Source organism: Epinephelus fuscoguttatus, linkage group LG4, assembly GCF_011397635.1.
Source record: "Epinephelus fuscoguttatus linkage group LG4, E.fuscoguttatus.final_Chr_v1".
In the NCBI taxonomy this organism is placed as follows: Eukaryota; Metazoa; Chordata; class Actinopteri; order Perciformes; family Serranidae; genus Epinephelus; species Epinephelus fuscoguttatus.
The window spans coordinates 15,601,992-15,621,023 of NC_064755.1; the positions used below are offsets into that span (position 1 = coordinate 15,601,992).

The 19,032-nt window shown below is 40.6% G+C and overlaps 1 protein-coding gene across 2 annotated transcripts in view; it reads left to right on the forward strand.

The window, feature by feature from the left end:
* Window positions 1-19,032, forward strand: part of tspan9a (tetraspanin 9a) — a 215,128-nt gene that overhangs the window by 99,008 nt on the left and 97,088 nt on the right. The window lies entirely within an intron of this gene.

Here is a 19,032-nt window from a genome sequence, read left to right on the forward strand (position 1 = left end):
CTCTTGTCAGGAGACGATTTTTGAAGTGAAGAAGTGTTCAAATCTGTTGCCAGAGAGCATACATCAAGACAGCTACAACACCTAGAAGTGTTCAGAATTTATGAAAGCCTTTGTGTTTCAAATAGATAGATGAAACCCCTGACTTTTACACCATCAGGGCTTTGTAAATGTAAAAAAAAATGTTTAAACTGTGTTCAGTAGAAAAAAGGAATATATATATATATATATATATATATATATATATATATATATATATATAAACAATTAAAAAATAGACAAAAATATTTACAGAGAATTTAAAAGACAAATTGCAGAGAGAATTAGAAAATTTGAATACTGATTCATTTTACAAGCAGGTAAAGAGTAATGAAGCCTTGTTGTGCTTTTTGGAGGATTTGTTGATTGCAAAGACTGGTCAAGTCCCATTGTGTCACTCACAAATTTTAACAGTGCTATTTAGACTAATTCTGTCTTTCAGCTTGAGGCTATGAAACCATTAGATAAATGAAAAACACAGGCGGCTCTCAATAAAAGACTGATAAAAATGGCAGAGGATGACGGGATTGACTAAAAAGGAATTTAGTTTACGGAAGAAGGTGAAGTCTGTGTTCCCCTCGCTTCACAATATCTGTAGTGTTCACATCAAATTTAAGATGTTCATCTAAAAATGTACCTAAATATTTATATTATATATTGAGCATAGGGATTGTTCAGGCAGGACACAATGACAAGCTCAGCTCACATCCCAGCTACATCAGCTGATCAGGGAGGTTTGCTCTCTCTGCCCTAAGGCTTTTTGCACAGGCATGTGAAAGGGCAGAAAGGATTGCTCTCTCTGCCTTAAGGCTTTCTGCTCAGGTGTGTGGAAGGGCAGAGAGAGGAATCCTCTCTGCCCTTCCACACGCCTGCGCAAAAAGCCTTAGGAGAGCAAACCTCCCTGATCAGCTGATGTAGCTGGGATGTGAGCTTGTGAGCTTGTCATTGTGTCCTGCCTGAACAATAAGGCTTTCTGTGCAGGTGTGTGGAAGGGCAGAGAGGTGTGCTCTCTCCATCTTAGGCTTTCCAGGCGCGTCAATGAGGATTTCTGCGTAGGCCCGAGAAAAGGCAGAGAGGCCTCAGAAGAGAGCCATCCCATGAAACTGTTTTACTTCAAGCGGAAAAAAGTTTTCTTTGATTAAAGTGTTCCTGAATGCATTATGTTTGTATTTATATAACTACAATTGTAGATTGTAGATTGCATTCCCCCACTGTTTTAACAGTCTGATCTCACTTTTTTTTACTTGCTTACTTTACTTTTATCACTGTATAATACAAGAACTATTTATCTACCATTGTAATAGAAGAATCCTGCTGTTTTTTCATTTACATGTCCCCTACATGGATCATCAAATGGTGAGGATGTTGCCTTTTGGCTTTGGACCTGTTGGCTTTGACCTCATATCAGACATACTTATAATTTGCATATTGAAGACCCTTTTACAGGGTATTCACTTAAAAAATGAATCACCTGGAGACAAGTTTTTAACTAACAGAGTTAACGTTCATTAGCTCATGCTAGATATCTACAGCTGAACAAATCTGCGGACTTGTCCAACCCCGAGCTAAATTTCAAGGAAAAATTAGATTGCCGTAAGGAAGGGAATCACTATCTGAACTGGATGCCTGCTGATAGCTGCCTTCAACCCATCAGTAATCCGTGGCCACACAGACTCCCCTCTGGTAGGTAGGCGAAGAAATCTCCTTTGGAATGAAGCAACAGCTGCTGCATACCCACTGCCTAATATCATATGGTGCTGGGTTCAACCATCAAACGAGTATTTAAGAGGTAAATTGTCAAAGAAATGAAGCCACCGCAGGGCAATATACCCTCTTCACATGCTGCACAATCCTCTCTGCCTTGTCAGCTGTGACTGAAGGAGAAGATTATGTATATCCTCAGCCATAGTGTATTTAAGACAACAACATCAAAATTTAATAAAATGGGACCTTGAATTGAAAATGGCATCTTTCCGTTCTGTCTGAAAGATTTTCTTGACACGCTGTCACTGCCTAAATTGAGATATTTTGCAGCATTCAGTTGTCTTCCTTTAATGCTATTACAAAAACTACACAATTAGATTATTATACTTCACATCATCAGTGTATTGCTTATGTAACTGTATAGAAAACTGCATTGCAGTATTATGGCACAAGAGCGGGGGTATATTATTCTGTCATCTTGCATTTGACCTGCTGAAGTTGTCGATACCTGGGTCTTGGCGGGGCTTGAGATCTGCATGCCAGCCATGTAATGAGTATCCCTTGGGCCTGGACCTGAGCCTGCACTCAAGGCTGCTTTAAACATGGATGCATGAATAGGGAGGGCCAGCAAAGTGAGGTCCTGGCAGAGAGCTCTCGTCCACACTGTAATCACAACTCTATCTGGCTCTGCACGCGCAGAGTGCTGAGCTCAGATTTCTCTTATCAGGGAAAGGCATAGTGCAGAGGGCAGTCAGCTCTAACCCGTGCATTAATCCTCTCATGTGGACGAGGGCTCAATCTACAGAGATGACACTTGTACACTGTGATCCCGCTTCGTTTGCTGTGATCATTTTGGCTTATCCTGCTTCAAACGCTTACCTTTAACCACAATGTCCTCATAGACAAACGTCAGATGTCAAAGTGCTGCTAAATGTTAAATAATCAGGTCTTCTAGCATTCATTTGTAGTTCATGCACTTTTCAGTCCTGGCAAACAAGTGTGTATCGACAGGTAGGGCTGGGCGATGAGGAGAAAATCAAATACCACAATATTTTTGACGAAAAAAATTCAACTTTTGGTACTTGGACAGTTATTTACACAATGAGATTTTTGATAAATCATCAGTAAAGTGCATATAATGACTAATGTTGGCCTTACACCAAACAACTTTCAAGCACTATCACTGTTGCAAACATATTTCTAATTTTGGAATAAAATCAGAAGAGATCTCGATCGTTTTGTGTAAGGTGGCCATAGAACTCCATCCAAGCTGTCTTAAGTCTTTCTTGTTTTGCTGTTACGACAAAATCAAACAGCTTTTAGTCTTGGCTCATGCAAGTACTGTAGAATAGGTACGCTCTCTCCAGCACCAAACAAGAAGCAGCAAATCAGGTAGATGGTAGACATGGAGGGGACTCTGGGGAGGCAAGAATGTGAACAAGGCTTGATTCTCTTTGCACTGCGGAACAGGAGGAGAAACTAGTAAGGTTGTAGAGCGCACAAGAGTCGGAGTTTAATTTGACATATATCTGATCCACCAAGCGCCACTTATTTTAGTAAGAAGGCTTCAATTTTGAAAAGGTTCGCCTCTCATTTCTACAGTCTCCTCCCACTGAAATCGCACATCTCTTCAACAGAGGCTGGTGGAGAGCTGATGCAACCAAGTCTAAAATGTGAAGTTTGTAAGGAAATACAGTTTATCTTTATGGGTTGTACTGACGCCAAATTGACAAGAATGCTAATGTCTTTTATCTTGTGTTAGGTGTTTTGCAGACACGTAAGGAATTGCTAGTATGTCATATTTCTTCAAGGGAGTTTGATGTAATATTTTCAACCAGAAGCAAGATGGGAAATTATCTAAAAAGGAATCTAATTGTAGTCTTCAAAATAGTGACCCTGCAAAATCCGCAGTCTGCAAAATCTTATAGTGTGTGACTAAAAAAGTCACACTGTCTGTACATGTGAGAGGGTGTCAGACTTTATTCTTAAAAAAAAAAAAAAAAAAAAAAAACAACTTTTTGAAGTGTTCCAGTGTATGGTCGAATACAGGAGTGACTTTAACTCCCAACCTCTTAGATCCTCAGAACAATGTCTTTTAACTGTCCGATGATCGAGGCTGGTTGGAAAGGAAGATTGTGCCTTTGCCGTAGCTGCTCCAAAGCTTTGGAATAGCCTTCCACTCTCAATCAAATGCTACCACTCCTGACACTTTGAAAAAATATCTTGAAACCTAGTATTTTATAATCTTTTTAACATATGTAATTGCTCTTACTGGTGTTTTTCAGTTTTATATTTGTGTACATTTTATATTGGTACATATTAATGTGTCGTTCTTTTATTTTGTACAGCACTTTGTTAACTGCATTTGTTTTTAAATGTGCTATATAAATAAACTTAATTTGATTTGGTAGGCACAAGTAGGTAAAAGCAAAAAATACAACTGTTAAATCATTCTGGCAAGTTCAGAAAATTAACATCACTCTAATGCAATGCAGCCTTTAAAGCCAGGAAAAGACAACACTTAAAATACTACAGTGTCGCACATTATAATATTGATATTATACTGATATATTGCTCAACCCTACCGACAGGTTGTAGCAAATTTAGTTGCACTAAAAGTTAAGTAATGCTATTTGTATGTGAAGCACAAAATATACTAAAACTTTATACTTAAGTACAAATAAATTGTTATATCTGTCCATAATTATATTGCATGAAGAATGACCAGCATCAGACATCTTCATCCAGCAGTGACTTTCAAGTAAGCTTATTTTGCTCATTTACTGCTGCAACTGTCATTACAGATCAAAAGGCTTTCTCCCTCAGTTTACTGTGGATTACTTAAGAGCTGTTGTCTTTTCTAACAGCTGTTAAAGTCTGAACTAATAAATCATTCCTTAGCTTGCCAAATGCCCCGCATCTGTGCTGTGGATAACCGGCCCCAAAGCACAAACAACTATCAGCACAGAGAGATTTATTCACAGCTCTGCTCTTGACTTGTGCTGTAAATGTGAGCAAATATATATGCTATATATCTGGCTTTTAAATAGGTAGTTGATGTGTTTACAGTGTTATAGTTGTACACATTGTCAGCTTAGTTGTTGAAGTGATGATCTCAACCTGTTTTGATTTGTTTTTTGTTTTACTTTTTTTTTTACAGTGTGTCTCAAATCAGTTATTATTCCTAACAGGATGCCTGAGTATTCCCAGTATAAGCCATATCAAATCAGTGTCACATTGCCTACCTTTCACATTTGTTTTACTAAGCAAAATAACCATGCCCTGCAGCTATGTTTGTCCCTCCGGAAGCACTGTATAGAAGAAATCGAGTGAGAGGAAAATAAATTTGTATGAGAACACTTACTAATTACCCATGCTGCATCTTACTACATACAGAAGATGAGTCTGGATTCCCGCAATGCACTTGGTTATTTCAGCAGCTACTTCTGAAAACAAAAAAAAAATAAAAATAAAAAACCCACACAAGAGCACTCGATAAAGACGTTTCATTATCAGAGATGCTGTCAACATGGCGTGATTTCCTTGTTGCGGATGCTTCTAGCATAGCAGTGCTCATTTCTCTCTCATCACATGGCTCTGTTTTTGTCTCTCCATGTTATCTGTTGTGATTGGTGTGTCAAACCCACTACAGATAGCGAATATTGTAAGGCTCTAATCCTGTTTCAAATTCCTTGTCAGCACAATTTAAAGCTAATTCAATTTGCTCTATTTGGTATGTGCCTCATACTCCATACTACACCCCCTCAAATACAGTCAACGCTTGAAAAGGTGCGAAATAAGCGGAAATATGGGGGTGATATTTGGGGTCAGAGGGGTGGAGGCCGGGCAAGAGGCCTGTCAGAATACAAAATTGAGTTGTGAGATGTAAAGCTGCAGACATTTGTGGACCAGATGGGGAAGAACTCTCACCCTGATTTCCCGTCTGTCACAGATGTTGACACTCCTACGGATTCAGTTTGTCATTATAATGCCGACATTCAACCCCTCAATGTCAGCCCGTCTTTCCTGCAGCCTAGGATGCACCTGAAATCTAGACGCAGATCAGAAGTGAATTAAATATCTTACAGTGCAGCTAAAATGGTCACGTGACCCAAACAGTGATCCCAGATCAGTTCTGCTATTCCTAGAAGCTTCATGAATGCGAGCCCGGAGGCTCGTTTAATAGCCTGTATCACGTATCCATTAAAGCTCCCCGTCTGAGTGTGTCAGCTTTGCTGTGATTTGTGGAGACAATCACAGCTCGCAGAGGCTGCCTTTTGATGATTTCTCGGAAATAGCAGAAACCATTACGACAACAACAACAGCAAAAAAAAAAGCTGAGGACAATGGTGATTGAAGGCAAAAATAGCATCTATTAATGAGGCAACTAATGATAGACAAATCATAATTAGAATGCATGGCAGTAATACTCTTCCCAGTGCAGCTGTAAAGCCATTTCCTGCTTTTCTCAGTTCCTTGGTTTAGCGGTTAGGGATACATAAAGTATGAAGCATTATGTTTACCAGCATGAGCTATTACAGCATATTAAATTTCATTTAGCCCTACATTGTAGCAGAAGGTTGAAAGTGTCGTGTTGTGAATATTTGCACAAACATTATCCTCAAATATATGTTTCCCTTCCCTCAGTCACCTTGAGTAACAAAATGCTTGGGTGTAATGAATTGCGGTATGAAATTTGAGCTGATATTATGAATATTAATGTGGATGCAGCACAGAGCCAGAGAGAGTTGTTGAACCTGAGAGTCAGATACACTATGTGCCGTCCCTGGGACCAAAAAAGTCGTTTAGATAAAGGGCAGTGAGACCTTTAACTCCAGTCCTATTTGTTGTGCTCCTTCTTTATAAACTGGCATGAGTCATAATGCCAGGGCTGCTTCGTTATGTGTGCGAACAGCCCTGACGTCTCACCCTGTGGCATTATCAGGAACACCAGATTATTATGTGTGTGGTGCCTTATCATAGAAATCTGGACAATTCATAAATGTCTTTCACTGCCTCTGAATGCCTTAACAATTTGTTAATCTGTTGTACTCTTCAGTCGTCACAAACTGCACTTCACTTGTCACTGTGTGAGTTGTGCGCTTGTTAAAATGGATGATGACTGTGTGTTGAAAAAGTGCAAAAAAAAAGACAGTCCCTCTCCCTCCTAATGCTTTATTCTGCTTTAACATTCTGTGCAGTGTGCAGTTGCTCTTTGCCTCCACCTGTGATGTGGTAGGAATACCACAGTGGAGACAGACTGGAGCCGAGCACACTCTGAACAGGAAATAAAACTCCTGACCAACTGAATTAGGAACGGCTGACCCAGCTCGCACAAATTCCACGTTTTACTCCGACACATGGACAGGCAGACAAACCCACATGCAGAAAAAGACCACACACGGACACAGAGACAGAGTGACGTTAAGTGCTCTTTGACAGTGCACTGATATGAAGGTCACAGTGTGACAATAGTGTGTTATGTCACGAGGAATGTAAGTCGTTGAATCATGATGAATTTACTTAAACTTAGCTGTCTTTGTCCCAGGGTATCTCTTGACTGTTATTTCCCCTCATCCTGCCATTTTATATTCTGCCATTGAGCTTTCAGATGCAGTATTAATGGCTTTACAGGTATGCATGATGATTAGCTTACTATTGCTATGGAGTGAAAAGAGCGTCTTGTCCCTGGAAGGACAACATAGAATTTCATTATTTATATGTGAATGTGAATCAGTAGAGAAACGAAGTCACTGAGTCTGTTTTCTCACTCAGCTGAAGGTCAGTGTGTGAATTGGGAACGACAGGAGAGAGTGAGTGTGTAAGGGAGAGAAAGGGCTTCATAAAGTATATAGTTGTGTGTGTGCTTGTGCTTGTGTGTGTGTGTGTGCACAGAAGAGAGAGAAAGAGGAGGGATACTGCATTAAATTTAGTGTTACTCTGCAGGCAGACAGGCTGTGCCTTAGCCCCATATCTAGTTTCTTATGTGGGGACATAGAGTTAAAGATCTTCTCTGTTCCTGACGTGCTGTGAGTGTAACAGTACAGCTGTGCTTTGGGAGTGACGGAGCCTTTACAGTATATGAGGTCCACTGTCACCCTCCTGCAACAGCTGCAGGATATTGGTTCCTACCTGACTAAGTGTGCGAAAGAACATCATCACATGTAGCTTGGCTCAGGCTTGCTTAACAAGCAACTATTTAAGGTGTCTCGCAGAAGTGTTAAATCTGTGAGTGTGTCATATGTTCATGTTGTGAGGGTACTTTAAAAGGAAACTATTATGCTTTTCTTTATTTTCTGTCATATTTATAATGTCACAGTGTCGGGTGTTCATAATAAATGGGGCCGAAGTGTCAAATATTGAAATATATTTATGTGGAAGCAATCCCTGTGAGCAAAACCTCAGGCGTCAGACCATCCTGAATACTCTGTTTTCCACATTAAATAAACTGCTACATCTAGCTACTTGCTAATGTCAGGAAAACATGTAGTCTCGGTTGCTAATGTTGGTAATTTCTTTCTACTTTTGGAGCATATTCCTGCTACAATGTGTCCAGTTGTGAAGATTTTGGTTTAGAAGAATTTTTAATTATGTTTATTGGTAGAAAGTGTTGTCTACTCTGTTACAGTCATTCCCTGGCTGTACACTGCTACAAGTAGCTACGCGCTAACTTTAGGGAAACATAGAATCTAAATTACAGTGTTGGTCATTTTTCACCACTTTGGATGATGTTCCTGTTAGAACATGTCCGGTTGTGAATATTTAGAAGCTTTTTTGGTATTTTTTTATTTTTATTTTTTTACTGTAAAAAGTCTCAGATACTCTGTTGCAGTCATCACCTGTTGCCAGTACATTGCTACATGTAGCGGCATGCTAACGTCAGGGACGCATGTAATCTTAGTTATGAATGTTGGTCATTTTCCCCCAATTTTGGATCATATTCCCGCTAGAACATGTCCGGTGGTGAAGATTTAACAGCTTTTATTGGTAATTTTTTTTACAGTAGAAAGTGTCACATGCTCTGTTACAGTCATTCCTCGATTGCAGTAACATTGCTGCTAGAATGCATCTGCTTATGAAGATTTTAATTTAGAAGCGTTTATTGGTAGAAAGTGTCATACTCTGTTACAGTCATTCCCCAGCTGCAAGTACACTGCTATATGTAGCTACATTCTAACTTCAGGGAAACGTGTAATTTTAGCTGCCAATGTTGGTAATTTTTCCCCAATTTTTGAGCATATTCCTGCAATAATGTGTCCTGTTGTAAATATTTAGAAGCCTTTTTGGTGGTGTTGTTTTTTTTTAACAGTAAAAAGTCTCAGAGACTCTATTATAGTCATTAACTACCTGCTAATGTCAGGGAAACTTGTTATCTTGATTGCTAATGTTGGTAATTAACCCAGTTTTGGATCATATTCCTACTAGAACACATCCTGTTGTAAAGATTTGGTTTAGAAACATTTGATGGTAATGTTTATTGGTAGAGGTATCGTATATCTATACTGGTAGGTATCTATACTGGAGGTATCTATACTGCTACAAATAGCTACAAAAATCTTAGCTGCCAGTGTTGGTGATTTTTCCCCAGTTTTGGATCATATTCCTGCTAGAATGTGTCTGGTTGTGAAGACTTAGAAATGTTGCATACTCTGTTACAGTCATTCCCCAATTGCAAGTACATTGCTACATGTATCTATATGCTAAGGTCAGAGAAACACGTAATCTTGGTTGCTGATGTTAATTTCTCCTCAGTTTTCTATCATATTACTGCTGGAACATGTCAGATTGTCAAGATTAGACCTGAGAAGCACAGACTGCATGAGGAAAATACGTGTTTGTTTAACATTAAAGCATTTAAAATGTTCTAGTAAAAGCCTAGAATACACCTATGAACCTGAGAATGGCATAGTAGGTCCCCTTCAATATACCTTTGCAAGTATTTGCAATTGTGGCTACGTCTCTCTTGCCTCAGAAAACGAGATGACTGTCAAACTTATGATGTATGCCCTCCTGCCATGGCATAAGCAGTCGCCCTCAGCAAGCTGTTTTCCATGCAAAACTTTCCATCACATGAAGTAAGCGTTGCTGTTTGATGTGTGCAGATTAGGATTTCAACACTCGGAAGGAGAAGCGGATATTATATTCCATTGCCACGGGTGATAGGTCAGAGGAAAGCTATTTTCTGGCCTTAAATCATTTTTTGAGGGAGACCTTGTGCTCTTGAAAGTGATGTAAAATTGATGACTGAGTGGCAGAGTGGCTCACATTTCCCTCCCTGTCGCCCCCCCACCCCCACCCCCACCTTCTCCCTCTGAAGTTTTTGGAGCATGTCATGGCTAATCTTGTTAGAATTCATATTCAATCATTTCCACAGAGAAAATACATTCATTTACGCCGCTTATTTACATAGTATATTTTTATATGTATAAGCAGACAATGAATAATGTTCAACTCATTAGCGCTCTGCACAAATTGCTTTTGCCTTCTTCATCATGTTTTGGGATTTGTGGCGAAAACAAAATGATTTTCATTTAAATCATCTACAAGCAATTTTGTTCCAGTATCAAGCTGCCAAAAGCATGACATGGGGTGCAAGAATATTGAGTTAATTTATAATCATCTGTCCTCAAAGGGAATGTGCAAAATTGGGAGCCATCAGCACGAAATGTGTAAGTAGGTGAAATCAGAAAAGTAGCCGCAGCCAATTTCAGCTCGGACTCTGGAGACACTTACTGTCTGCAGACTTTAATTAAGAAGATTTGGCAGCTAAGCAAATGCTCTGTTTCTATGTGTATAACAGATGTTTGGGTAGGCTGCAAATACTCAGAGTAATCGATTACTTTTTTCATGAGGTAAGCATTTAAGTTAAACTTTTTTATTAGTGCTGTCTACATCCTGTTGCTGGAGGGCTGTAAATTTCATTTTGTGCTCGAGGAACCTATAACCTCATGTGGGATTTTACAGGGATTCTGCTACTCTACTTGTATATGTATGTTTACAGCATGGCTGGTGTTTGTGTCCGTCTTTGCAACCTTGTGTTTTTGTGTGTCTGTATGTCCTCACGGTGGATATTTCGGGGATTTTTGTGTTTATCCACTAAATTATTTGCACTGTAGAATGTGCTCATTCAGGAACTTACAGATGGATATTGTTTTGGCAAGTAGCATGATGTTTTTAAGATGATCAGACAATGTGTTTTCAGTATTTAGTAGGATGTGAAAGAGACTCCTCTTGCCTTGTTCCACACCATTTATGCAGCTCTGTAGACATCTGCTGTTTTCATTCCCCCAGCCATGGAGGTGAAGAGGCTATGTCCATTGCTTTGTGCTGTTTACATAAAACATCCATCAGCTCTAGTTTGTTCTCCACTGCTTCCTGCATCATATTCTCGTCTGCTTCAATGGGAGCTATCGCCAAGATGCTTTTAGATTGCAGCGGGGGTACATTTTTATGGGAGAAAAAAAAAACAAGACGTGCAGACATTGGTGTGTCTTACAAGTGTTGTGATTTTATGCGGCGCAAGGCTTTATCTGTTGCTTTATCAGTAGTTGTTGATTCATATCTGGAGATTGCCCTGCAAACACAATGACATGGCAGCTGCTTCTTTAGAGGAGGGCATTAATCCGCGGCAGGGCAGTTCCTGTAAATATGAAGGGATCCAGGGCATTTTGCCACAGTCTGCTACCTTTATCCCTCCTCTCCCCTTCTCTCCTCTCCTCTCCTGTGAGGATGGGACTCTTTGCTGGTCTGTTGCCCCAGCTCTCTGGATGGCAGTGACAGAGCGGCTGCTCATGAATGGCCTCAGCCATATTGACGGTGTCTGCGCCAGGGGCCAGACCCCATGTCCCTAGTTCAAACACACACACACACATACACACTCACACATGGACCAGTCAGGGCTCGCCATATTGTGGGGAGGTGCTACCCAGCTGGTGGGATTGGATCTGAACTGTTGCGGGCCATCTTCTGCTCTCAGCAGATTTCCACCATACTTGGTTGGATCTTTTAGGGGATTTTTTAGATTCTGTTTCTCTCCTCGCCCACCTCTCTCTGTTTCTCTATCTCTCTTTCTTTCTTGTGGGTGTGCAAATATTGTTTTATGATGAGATTATGTTAATGGGAAGATGGTATATGTCAGAGCCAGCTCAAGATGATGCCGTCATCAATACCCCAAACAACAGTCTGGAAGAGGGAGATGAGATGTCTTTGTGCTGCGCACAATGGGAAAGCTCCTCAGGCATTCTGTTGTGCCTTTAATCCATCCTCGCCTTTGAATCCTCAGCCAGGAGCCGTAGCGCAGTAGCACGAATAGCAGAGAGATGCTCCGTCTTCCCTCTCTCATCTTGTATCTTGCGCTCCCTCTTGTCCAACTCCATTTCTCTCCATCTCCGCCTCAGCACAGCAGAGCAGCCTGCCCCTCCTTTGTTTTCATTTCAGCAACAGCCAACTAAAATATTGATGAACCCCATCTGACCCCCCCATCGCTGTGTCAGCAGCGTCTTTAATGTTCCTTCGGAAAGGCACCATGCTCATCTGCTTATTGACTTGTACTCATGTTGGACAGGCTTCACATGATGCAGACATGTGCTGTGTGTGGCACCAGCTGTTTCCACCCTCTTGTGAGTTAGGAACCAGAGATGAAACCGTGATGTTGACCCGGCTCCCTGCTGAAACTGACCCTTTAATCCCCCTATATGGGCAGACAGAGATCATACACTGATTTGAGCTGGTGACTGATCTGCCACAGACAACATACAGTCATACCCTTCAAAGCCATGCTGACAGCACATGGAGAGAAAGGGCATTTCTTACTGCCACATAAAAGAAGCTGAGGGACTTGTATAAGTTCAGAAAACACCACATACTGCATGGCTGTTTGTCTCTAATGGTCCATATTTGTCTCCCTCCTACTCCTTCCTGTTTGTACATCTCATCTCACCCTGTCCAACCCCTTCAGTACCCAGAGGACATTTTTGTCTTTAAGCTCTCCAGCCTGCCCTGTAACATGTTTCCCTGCAGCTCAGGAAGAGATTTAAGAATGCGTTAGATTACTTATGAGGCGCCACACAAACACAGCTCACCCACAGGGCTTTGGGGTTCCACAGCACAGAGAGATCAGACCACCATATATTCTTGTTCCTCTACAGACGTAAATAGTTTTTATGTTGCGCCAGCGGCATCCGCAGGTTATGGAAACTTGAGCTCTGAGTGGCATCGCTTCCGTTGTGGTTGCCATTTTTTCCATATGAGGCAGACTCAGAGTGATAACTACATCCTCTTTACCCCATCTCTCTTTCACTCCATATAGCACATAAAAGCCTGCTTCCTTTTTCTCTCCTGGCCCAGGGGGTCAGTAACCTAACATAGAGCAAAAGAACTGCTAATATGTGCAGCGACGGAAGTAACAATAGCGGGGACAACTACAGAAATATCTTGACATTTTCCACTTGTGTCAGATTTTAAATAGCGTATATCTTTGCTAATAATGTGCAATCTCACCTAACCCTAAAAACGAGCTCTCTTGCACCTTGAATGTGTTGTTCCTCGCGACAGAAGGCAAAAACTGTGAACGTGATTGACACCTTTGATTGTGTGACTCTACTTTCCTGCTTCTCTGTGAAGTTTTTCTGCATAAGCTAGCAATTTTTGTGTTCATAACAAGTCAGTAGTGATATTTTATGATAGCAGCATATGTCATGTTTAAGCAAATGTATTCAAAGTTACATAAAATGTCACCAAAGTGAAAGTAACAGACTGGGCTTAACTGTTATGCATTACACGTGACCAAACTTTTCTTTCGTATAAAACAATAATTAAAGTACAGTAATAGGTTTTCTCACAACTTCTTCTAATTTACTAATTCCAACAGTCTAAGTTCATATCATTAAAATATGCAAGGTATCCTCATACAGCGGTTTGTATATCTTAAGAAAATGCACATACAATGGTTTGCATGATATTTAAAAAATCATTGCCCCACCAATGGCATCATCACGTTACCTACTTAACATAAAGTTGCATAGGTTTGGTTTAGGAAAGTAAAGTTACACTGTTTTTGTTTTAGGAAAAGAAAAAGGGTAATGATGTACCTAAAATCATTAGAGTTTACTTGGTTCCTTGTTGGTTCTTTGCTCCTGTCAGCGCATTGGTCACGTGATTGCAGCCTTCCAGATTATGTTGGTTATATACAAATTACTGGTTAATGATCACAAGGGTTATATACAGTATATATTCTGGTGTGTTTTTATACACTTTTTATATGAACAGCGCATGAGACATTTTTGACACACGAATGTTATAAAAAGTGGTTATTTTTTAACCATTCTCATTCCGAAGTCATCAAATACCACCACTTTGTCAGTGATTTTGGCATCAGACCTAACCTAATGCCCAAGGCCACCTTTGGCAGCAGTATGATGCACAGCCGGGCGGCATCAGTATGTAACGCTCACAGATGTAACTGTTTGCGATGTTATAATATGGCGCCAATGAGCCTGATGGGCAGACGGCACCTGTTGCAGCAGTATGATGCACGGACAGACCGCCTAAGTTCATAATTGGTAACCTGCACTTGTAGTTGCGCCCTTCGAGTCATCCGAGGCTACCATACAAGGTGCCACCTGCTGCTCAGTTTTTAACACAGTCACACACTGATGGAACTGCCATCAGGAGCAATCTAGGGTTCAGTGTCTTGCTCAACTTCAACATGTAGGCTGGAGGAGCAGATCTTCCAATTGGCGGACAGCCTGCGCTACCTCTGAGCCAAAGCCGGACAGCACCTGTTTGATACTTACGTGGACTGCGTCAGGTTGAAATGCTGCCAGTAACGATGCTAGATAAGAAGCTGGAAATTCTGTATAGGGTAGGTGGGAGGGGTGGATGGGTCTGTAACCCAGGAGTCCGATGTTCACTTCCTGTATGAATGTAGAGACAGACCATGTTTTATTCTTAACCTTGGTAGCAGCTTAACCTAGCAGCTAATGCCGTCCTGGAATGTCAACAGCAGACGCAGAAGGATCCCTAGTGCGTGATATATAGATGTGAAAGGCCACTGACAAAGCGGTTACATGTGATGGCATGTGATGAGAACATGTTGTTATTTTTGCCTTCATATCTGCTTGAGATTATATAATTATAGCTTTATTCCCATGTTAATGTATCAGCCTCTGTATATGTATATTTCATTTACAATTTCAGAACAACCGCTGCCATCCTACAATATTTTAAAATATCTGAAATGTACCATATGAAATCTAGCAGTGAAGAAATTCAGCATACTTTTCAAAGACCCCCCAGTCAAGTTTAATTAACTTGGAGCCAGTAAATCGATAACCGAGCCCTGAATTCAGTGGCTCGCTCCACACGTTCCCAGTGAACTGGATAAGATTCATATTGCTGACGTTCCAGCTTTATTGCACAGTTATGGCTCTCTTAAATATTATATAAGGCTAAGGACACTGGTGGACTTAGCTATTCCACTCCTTTGATCAACATTATCAGAACACTATGTCACTCCTGATTCATCTGCGAGGCTATTCTGGGATTCATGTATCGTACTGCTACAGACATCACAGGCATTTGACCTCTCTGCAACGGCCCTTATTGAACTGGACTTTACTGCACCGTGATACTACGTTGCATTTCAATGGCGAGAGACACTTTCTGATCTAAATGCTAATGTAGTATGCTGTAGTCGGAGTATACTTACTTTGCTTGTAAAACCCTGCCTGTCTCTCGTGTCCAACCTTATCTCTCACAGCACTGATGGACGTGCCTGCAGGAATTAAGTTTAGATTGGGGCTTGGCTGCAGGACTGGCTGCCGGGGCTTTGGGGCTTTACGTGTATTTAATTTTATATGGGTGTGTGAGTGTGTGTGGGCGCCCTCTGTGCACCTGTGTCTGTCTGTAGGTTTATAGATGTGTCATATCTGCTGCTTTTTCACTCAAATCCTGACAAGAGCCACAAACATCCGTCTCCGGTTCTCAGCTGTTGTTTCTCACGATGTGACTGTCAGGGGTTTTTCCACATGAGAGGGCGATAAACAAACACAAAACTGTTTATGTGTGTGAAATAAGTCTGACAGAACGGTGTCTAGCTTTGTAAATGGTCAGTCAACACCAACTTGATACTCCCAGATGTGATCAGTGTTTAGTGCAGAGATACTCAACTTTGCCGGGGGCCACTTTTGCAAAATGATTGGAGGCCAGGGGCCAGCTTTAGGTCCAGTGTGTAGGATTTAGGGGCATCTGTTGTCTGAAATGGAATATAATATCCATAACTGTGTTTTCATGAGTGTATAATCAATTGAAAATAAGAATCTCTGTGTGTTCGTTACCTTAGAATGAGCCGTGTTTATCCACATATGGAGTCAGTCCTCTCCCACACAGTCTGCCATGTTGTTTCTACAGTACAACAGACAAACCAAACACTGGCTTTAGATAGGTCTATTCACATTTTCACATCAGCCACCATAGTTCTCCGACATGCTTAGCACACTGAAAGTTTCACCTTTCAATCTTTAATTATCTAATAGTAATTATAAGTTGGTATGATAAATGAATTAGGGCTGCCCCTGACTAAGAATTTTCCTAGTCGACCAATAGTCTTCATTTGGGGCCATTAGTCAACTAGTCGCCTGCATGTTTACAATATTATTTAATTATTGAATTATATATTTTTGGCGGGGCAACACAATGGTTTGAGCTCAAGGTCTGAGAAAGAAGAGTATCAGTAACATTGTTAACACTGTGCTACATTACAGAGAAATACAAACCATACTAATGAACCTTCATTAATACAGGCCTATATTTTATCTACAAGTGCATGTCACACACTGAGCGAGCCGCCTGTTAATGACTCTGTCGGCAAAGCAGTAATGATTGTGCTAAGTGGCTAATGGGCATGTAGCTACTTACATGTTTCAGATGATACGTCATGTTTGTAGTTGACGAGTTTACATATCACCTTGGGTTCGTCCTTCACCTTCTCAAAATGATCCCACACTTTGGATTTCCTGCCCGACATGTTATTAACAAGCCTGTGTAATAACCACAGGTACCAGCCCTGGAAATTAGCCATACACATGATGTTTTGATAAACAAGCTCTACTTTGCTGTTTTTAAATGCACCCTGGCATCTTATTTACATTAAAGGCACAAAAACAATTCCCTGTGTAAATCAGTTTATTTTCACTGTTAATTACAAAATTGTCAGCGGGCCACCCAGCACCCTGTTTGGCCCATGGGCCCTGAGCTGAGTACTCTGGTTTCAAGCATTTGACTTTAAGAATCGGTGCTTGATCCTTTCCAGCTTTAGTGCCGTTATCTGGAGTCCTCACATGCTATCACAATTGGATCTTCAGGGGAGCGTGATGTCATAAATTCCTAATTAACACCCTTTCCAGACACCTTTTATTGACTTTTTGGCTGCAAATCAGCCAAGAATGACTGAAGAATGGCGGTTCTGTCTGGCCAGCCTCATCTCAGAGGGTAATATTCAGAGCGTCATAAAAGGGCACGATAGAACCATAAATATCAAAGCAGATTGACATCTGATTTTAATTTGATTTGGGAGACGAGGCAGATGTCAGAATGAATGGCTTGTTAGCACATTTCTACTCCGCTGCATATTCATTGACTAGAAGTCAAGGCTAACATCTTCCTGTTTGTTTAGTTTGTTCTGTTACTGTTTGTGTATGGTCCACATATGACATGACATGCTGTCAGTCGCGTCTGCCTGCGTCCACGGGGACGGACTTGGCCAAACGTTTTGAGGATCTAAGGGCCACTGGCAGTGACATATTGTGTGGGAGGAAACCCTTTGTAGTTTTAATCCTCTCCTTATGCCCAGGCCTTGATCATACATTCACACCAGGATCATGTGCTGTCGCATGTCATATAGTGTGTGTCTGCAGGTCAGATATGGTTTCAGATTGACCAGTCAAAGGTATGCAGCACTAATTCCTTGTGTAACGTGAGGAAAGACATATAGCAAGTAATTATCTAGCAGACATTCTTTGTTACATAGTTAAAAAGCAGCAGTCGCCATTTTGTGTGCTTAAATCACTTTACTTCAGACATCATCAGTTACATTCCTCCACAGTTACAACCCTTGTACTGTCATTAAAACAAGCATCAATTTTCTTAAAGTCTCCCCGATTGACATTTTAATGGAGCCAGTGTTTTATTTTTGGGATGCTGTCATGTGTGAGGTGGCCTTGTGACTGTGGCTGTGATTGTCATGATTCAATTCCAGTCAGTAAATCAGAGACGTTCGTTGGCAAGATATCAAAGCCATAAAGAAGAAGGGAAAAAAAACACACCTGACATTTTCCCCGTGAAAGACGTGATTCTCTTCATTTGGCTAAAAATAGTGGGCCTAAATTTTAATTTATCCTCGAGGCATCAACAAATTCACAACTTGATTGAATTTTTGTTCTACGAAAAACAAACTTAAGAGGTCACGGACACTGATTCAGCTACCGAAACGCCACAACATGTGAAGCAGGAGATAAATACTTTGGAAATTTCTGTATCATATTAGCCAAATTTAAAAACTTATTTTGTGTAATTTACTGTCGATCACTTCCAGTCCTCAAGCTTTACATATTTCCATAAGTAGAACACTCTCTCATCTCATACGCGTAATTATCTGAGGCAACCATGGTCTTTTATCCAGTGACATTTTGTGGAAAATGAGCTTCATAGATGAGTAGGGCTGCATTTTATGATTTCACAAAAGATAAATCCACCAATTATTCTTTGATTAATACACTAAATAGGCATGTAGTCAGTACAATTTTAGAAATAATGACAAGCAATTATCACAAGTAACAAGAGTCTATGTAAGTGTTGAAATAACCCAAACAAACTGAAGAAAAATATTCATTTAAGATTGTATAAAATCTGGGAGAAGCAAGAATCAAGGAATAAAATCTAGCAAAACAAACTTCTGAAGTAATGACCAAAGGCCTTCAAAAAGACACACACTCACACATATACACACAGCGACACACACGGTCTCCGCAGACACTCTCATATATAATGTTATGGTATCAAATAACATTCTCTCAAGCAAACTCTGCTTTCACACAAACAAACCGCTCTGTCATTTTGCTGCAGACGTCACAGATAAAGTGCACCAAGAAGGCACTTTATCAAAAGCAGATTTCAAAGAACTTTATAACATGAGTGGGTTTCTTTTTTCCTTTCTTTTTTCTGTGTCTTTGCCCATTCATATTCTGTCTTTCTACCTTCCTCCGCTGTGCATACTAACCAAAGCGTCCTCTGGCT